The sequence below is a fragment of the Vigna radiata genome, chromosome 8 (assembly GCF_000741045.1).
Source record: "Vigna radiata var. radiata cultivar VC1973A chromosome 8, Vradiata_ver6, whole genome shotgun sequence".
NCBI classification, from domain to species: Eukaryota; Viridiplantae; Streptophyta; class Magnoliopsida; order Fabales; family Fabaceae; genus Vigna; species Vigna radiata.
Genome location: NC_028358.1, coordinates 11,593,585 through 11,600,450, shown reverse-complemented (window position 1 = coordinate 11,600,450; position 6,866 = coordinate 11,593,585).

Genomic DNA, 6,866 nt, shown 5'->3' with positions numbered 1-6,866 from the left:
ATCAAATAAGTTCTAAGTGTGTTGTACCTCAGACAGTACACACGTGGTCCTCTGTGAACAAAAACTTGGCTCCCTGTGGTCAACTTTGTGTCCAAAACACAGAATCAGTTCACGTAATCGTTTACCAGTGTCTTGTAAACGATTACAACAGCTTTTTTGGCTGCATCAGTTTCTCAATATGTCAAAATACACATTTCTTACCTATGTCAAAAATCATTGTTTCATTCATCATTCAAATCCATTAAAGTTTGTTCATTAACAATTCAAACAAAACATCATATACCATTTACAATAAAGATATCTTAATAAAGGCAACTTCCATGTTTCTAACATTCAACAAAAAACTAACCAAATTACAAAAAATTTGTTCATGCTACATAATCTGCATATTACAATATCTAAAATAAAATTTACAAATATCAGCCATTAAGCAATCCAACATAAGGAGTCCGAAGTGCTCTACTCTTGTAACGCCTTTGCGACCCCATCCTGACATATGTCTTCGTTGGAGGAGTAATACCACCCGGGGAGAACACTCTCGGGGAGATAGACGGTTCTTCACAAGGCACACTCTGTCCACCATCCTCTGGTCGTCTCCGTCTAGCTTTCTCAAATGCCACCTCTTCCTCCAACAAAAGAACCCTCCTTTTAAGTTCTGCAACTAGACTTTGTTGCTGGTGTAGAGTTTGCATAAAACTCTCTATGCGTTTTCTCTTAAGTAGCTTCTTTGCTGATGCCTTGTCATATTTCATTTCTTGTCTTGGTTCATCCTTAAAATCACTACATATGAACTTTGTGGAAACCGAGTGACGAACCGTCAACTGTATACAAATTCCAAAAACCAAAACTTCAAAACCCTAAATAAAAAAAAAACACACAAAACCCAAACTCCAAATACCAAGCACTAAACACCACAAACCAACCAAAGATTAACGCGCTTACACGGGTCGAAGAAGTCGCTATTTCGCAACACGAACACGCCAACAACCAAAAGATGCAATAACCGCAACACCCACCCCGATAACGAAGGCAAAGAGGGCAACCACAAAGACCAACGACAGTCAGATCACAAAAACGAAGCCGAAAATGATTTGGGATGACCGTAAGGGAAGAGAACGAACCTCTCAGAGAAACTCCACAACCGATGAAACAGGGAAGAAAGATAACTTTTATGTGCAATGAATCTGGCCAAGGGCAAACTCGGAAACAAATTTTTCAAACCATTTCATATTAAATGACGTCACTTTTTTGGAATTTAAATTAAAAAAAACACCCAATGACAAGCCGACACGTGGCATTGTCAAAATAGTGTTAAATGAAGAGTATTAAAATATCAGGATCCATGTGAAAATGACTTCTTTTATTGATAATACTCCAGAAAAATTCAAAGTGAAGTTGGTTATTGTTCACTTTGATATCAGGTGGAACTTTCATAAATTCACTATGGAGTTCAAAGTTCAAGGACGATGGTATGTGTTGAAAGGTGCCACAACATCTGATGTGAGAACTATCAAGAAACAAGAGCTATACAAGACTTTGGTGGAAGGAGAACATCTGTCTATGATGCAACTCTGTACAGCAGAAAAAATTATTTTGTCTTCCTTACTATTTATGCATACCAACCTTCTCTACAGTTGGAAGTAGAAAACTTATTACAAGAATATGAAGTTTCCTTATGTGTTACAGCACGTGCATGAACATAAGATTCCTTTAATACAAGAAGCAAATCCAGTATACAAAAGGCAGTATAGATATGCCAAGAACCAGAAAGACATTATACAAGAAGGCATTATCAGGATTTAAACAATGGTATGGTAAAAAGTAAACTTCCAATTCCTTTAGTTGATGACTTGTTGGATGAACTCAAAGGATTTATTATTTTTTTCCAAGATTAACTTGAGGGAATGGTATAACCAAATGAAAATGCACCTTACATATGTCTCTAAAGCAACATTTCAGGACCTAATGAAACAAAGTATTTAGAGAGTTTTTACAGTTCAATAAAGTACTTGGGTCATATCATTGTAGGAGAGAGTGGACATTCTGGGATCAATGCAACCATGAAAAGAATAAAATTGCAATTCATAAAATACCAAATTATGAAATTAAGAAATTATAAAATATAAATACATAAATTATATAATTATAAAATTTTGAAATTAAAATATTAAAGAGTTGTATAATTACGAAAATATAAAACTTTAAAAATATAAAATCATAAAATCCTAGGAGCAAATTTGAAATTACAAAATTTCATAATTTTGTAATTTTTAAAAAATTTTAATTTTAATTTTTTTTTATAATTTTATAGTTTATAATTTTATAATTTTATAATTTATAATTTCACAGTTTTATCATCTTCTTAATTTTTTAATTTTATAAGTTTAAAATTTTACAATTTTATAATCTTATAAATTTACAATCTTACAATTTTATAATTTTAAAATTTTATAATTTTAAAACTTTATAATTTTATATTTTATAATTTTTTAATTATATAATTGAAAATTTTATAATTTTTCTTATAATTTATAATTTTATGCATTTAAATTTTGTAATTTTATAAAGTTGTTTTTTTATAATTTTATAATTTCATAACTATAATTTAATAATTTTATAATTATCTGATTTTATAATTTTATGTTTATCTAATTTTTTATTCTATATTTTTATATTTTATACTTTTATAATTTCGTATTTCTATAATTTTAGAACCTTATAATTTTATAAACTTTATAATTTTTTAACTTTAAATCTTACAACTTCATAATTTATATTTTTTAAATTTTATAATTTTAATTAATTCCGAAAGCAAGTTTTGTTAAGTAGAACAAATTGTTCTCATTTGAAACAAAAAATTATATGAAATGATATTTAAAGAGATGATAAAACCAAATAAAGGTTACCAAAAAAAATGTAGCAAAAAAATTCAATTAATTTTTTTAAAAACTTGAGAAATTAATAGACAACAAAAATTTAATAAAAATTCTGTTAATTTCAATTTTTTTAAAAATTTAAGTAAAAGATCTCAAATTTATTAGGACCCAAAATTTAATTAAACTATAAAATAATTAGAAGTGAGGTTTCTGCATATCAAATAGTAGAACACAGCAGAAATCATATATTTAATTAAATTTTATAGAAATGAATTTACAAGTGGGATTTAATGGTTGAAGAATTGATGTACAGATTTAATTAAATATATGGGGCCATCTTTAATTTCTTCTGTACCAACCCTTTTCAATTTACTTAAAAGACATTCAACACAATCATATTTAGAACATATATGATGTGTAAACTTCATTTGCCAGCAAAACTTGATTACTTATGAACAATTTCAATGAAAAATTAATATTTGATATCTACATTTTGTTTAAAAATAAAATCTTATGTTTAACTAATAAAACTAAATATAAATAAAATTTTAAAATAAAATAATAAGATTTATAATTGTTAAATATAAGTATAAAAAATTATAGTTGTAAATTATCATAGTTTTTTTTTTAATTATAAGCATTTCTTATCGATATAACATATATTTTAATAACATAATTATTAAATATCACACATAAAGAAATAAAAAAAACAAATAATTCAAAGAAAATATATACATAAAACTATTACAATTACATGATACATAACAATAATATCAAAAAAAAAAAAAAAATATATATATATATATATATATATATATATATATATATATATATATATATATATATATATATATAATAATTGGATTGAGATTATATTGTAAAATAATACAATATTAATTTTTAAAAATTGATATAGACAGGAAATCAAACTTATTTCTAAATTTCAACATCACTTTCATCCTTCACTGAATTTATTAGACTATTCTCATCTACTCACACTATTAAGGTGATTATCGCAAACAAGAATAAACAAACAAATAAATAAAGAGAAAAAGGTAAGATAATATACTAAAAGTTTTCATAAATAAACATAAAATTAAACATCATAAACACTCATTCATAAAAAAATCCTATCACATGTAATGCCTCCTTATAGACTCAATGATCCAAATAAAACATTGATTTAAAATCTTAGGAGATAGTGTACTTGTGGTAAACTCTATTGTTTTGCAAAGTCATTACAGTGAGTTTCATCCTATCACACACAAGGTTGGTCTCTGTTAACACCTTAGGCTAAGGTAAAACCCCTAGATTGGGACATATAGCTCCTATCATTATATACTCCACCCTCAAGATTGGATGGTTATTAAAGTGTCAGGATGACATTTCATGTCTAAATTTCCACATTAATGCATACACTAATAAAACGTCACTATAAAATCTCCTCATGATCTATGGAGTTATGCCAAATACATATAACATGCACTTAACAAATAACAAACTCATCACCACCACATATCATACATGAATAAACGCCATACATACTCACAATCATGTTATCAGCCCATGAAGCATCACAATTTTCATAATAAATATACACATAACTCATTGTAAGCTACTTCAAACAATCAAAGGATTAGAGAAATCATAAAACACCACACTAACCTCATATTGACACTCAATGCAAAACCCCTTGGAGCATGGAGCACTCAATGCTATAGCTCTCGCAATTTTTTTCGCTTAGCGAGGACAACCTGTCATTTAGTGAATTAAGATGAAAGAGGTTACAAACTTGTAGTGGAATAGCACTCAGCGGTACCAGACCATCGCTTAACACTAGACCATTCACATTTTTGCTCACTCAATGATATAGAGCGAAAATGCTTCCAGACCCTTATAACCAAGCTTGCACTCAATACTACATTAGAAACCAACAACTTCAATTCTGCGATTTGGGAAACCAAGGACCTGCTCAAATGATCAAATTGGTATTCTTGACTCGGTGCTTGAATCAACATGTTTTAGTGTCAGAATAAATATCAATTTGCTCAAATGATCAAATCTCCAATCCCTCAACTCAACACCAATTCAAACAAAATCAAACATTATACAACCATCAAGCACAACAGAAAATCAACATGTTCAAACACCAAATTTCAATAATCTAACCAATATCATGCAAGTTCAGATTATTAGCATACTAAAAACGTAAAACAAGGTAATTTAGCTTCCATTACCTCACAAACAATAAAACAACACTAGAAGTTCTAATACAGTTCCAACAGTTCAAGAAACTTTTTACCCTCATACAAACCACAAAAACATGATCAGAACATACCGTTAAGACCACTTGTCAACAGAGAGTCTTATAGAAAACTCAAACGTCATATGCAATCACAAAAAACTTACATGCAAAGGAAGAACGAATTAGACCAAAGAAAGGAACATAAACTGATTAGATAAAGTTGAAGATCTCGTCTTAAGGATCACTTAGTCAATCTATGACCTTCAAACAAAATGATAACTCAGATAAAAGTGAAAGAACTCTAAAAGAATAGTTTCTAGAGAGATTGTATGTTTTAAAATAAGAAAATTCTTTCATAACATAACTATTTATATTAAAACATTTTAATATTAAAATAGTCGAGTCTCACTATTTCTCGACCAACTATCACTTTTAAAATGTTATTTTCTAGATCTTTACAACCAAACTTAATTGTTTGATAAGATTTATTTCCTTTTATATTTTAAACTAGTAATTAAGAAATTTATCTAGTATTAAAATTAAGATGCATGTGTACTTTAAGATAAAGAGTAATAGAAAACGACCGTTAACTTTTTACTGGTTAACCTTTGATTGAAACTCTAATACTTGAATACTATGTGGTAAATTTGGAGAATCTAATACTAACATCTTTGTTATGTTTGTCGCTAAGCGAAAAAATACAATTAACGGGATGACACAATACGAAGCTAAAAGTTACACTGCCCTCTAATATTTTCAACCTACTATTGTAGCAATAAAGAAAACGTAAACATTAACTTTGATATTTTTCATTGATTATTGATAAGTTGCTTCCTATCATTACACCTCAAAAGCACTTTTTAGTTCATCATGCCAATTATTTTTTATAACTCACTTTTAAAATATCATTCTCAAATAAAAGTAAATTGTTTAAATCCAAATCTTTGAAAATGATTTTTATAAAAATCTTATATTCTGCTCGGTATAAAACAGAAAAAGATGGTAGATGAAAACACAAAACGTGAATAAAAATGAAAAATAAAGTATAAGTTAAAAGGGGTTAACTGAAAAGAGGGTAAAATATAAATAGAGATAGAAAGATAATTATAAATATATAAAAAATAATAGGATAAAACTTAAATACAATAACTAGGGTTGATGGTATTTAAAATTTTACTTTGATAATTTAAATTTTCTTAAATGCATTGCATATTATTAAAATACAACTCAATATATATGGAAAAACTTGCATTTTACGTTTCTCCAAAACAATATGATTAGTGTCATTATTATTTTCTTTCTCCCAACGGACCATTAATATATATAACTTCACTGCAATATTTTGCCAATCATAATAACTCGGAGAAAACAATATTTTCTTTCTATTTACACATTAAATTTATTAACGGTTTTATAAGCATAGATAAAGCAGGAGCACAAACAAGAACAACCATTCCTTGACATCTTTCTCTGTCATTTTTGTTCTGACACACAATTTTGACTTCCAGAAAGAGTGTTCTCACTATTATAGTACATGTAAGAAATCCACCGCCCATTACCCCACTAATGTCTAGCTTTCTTGTGTATACCATTCATGTTCATGTTCCAAATGCAATAGCTGAAAAAGATAATTTCTTAAAGCATTTAAATCATTATTTGACATGATAGAAAGATGCTTCATTGTTAATGACAGTTACGTTTTACAATGTCTGGTTCTTAAACACAGACTAACTAGTATCTCAGGT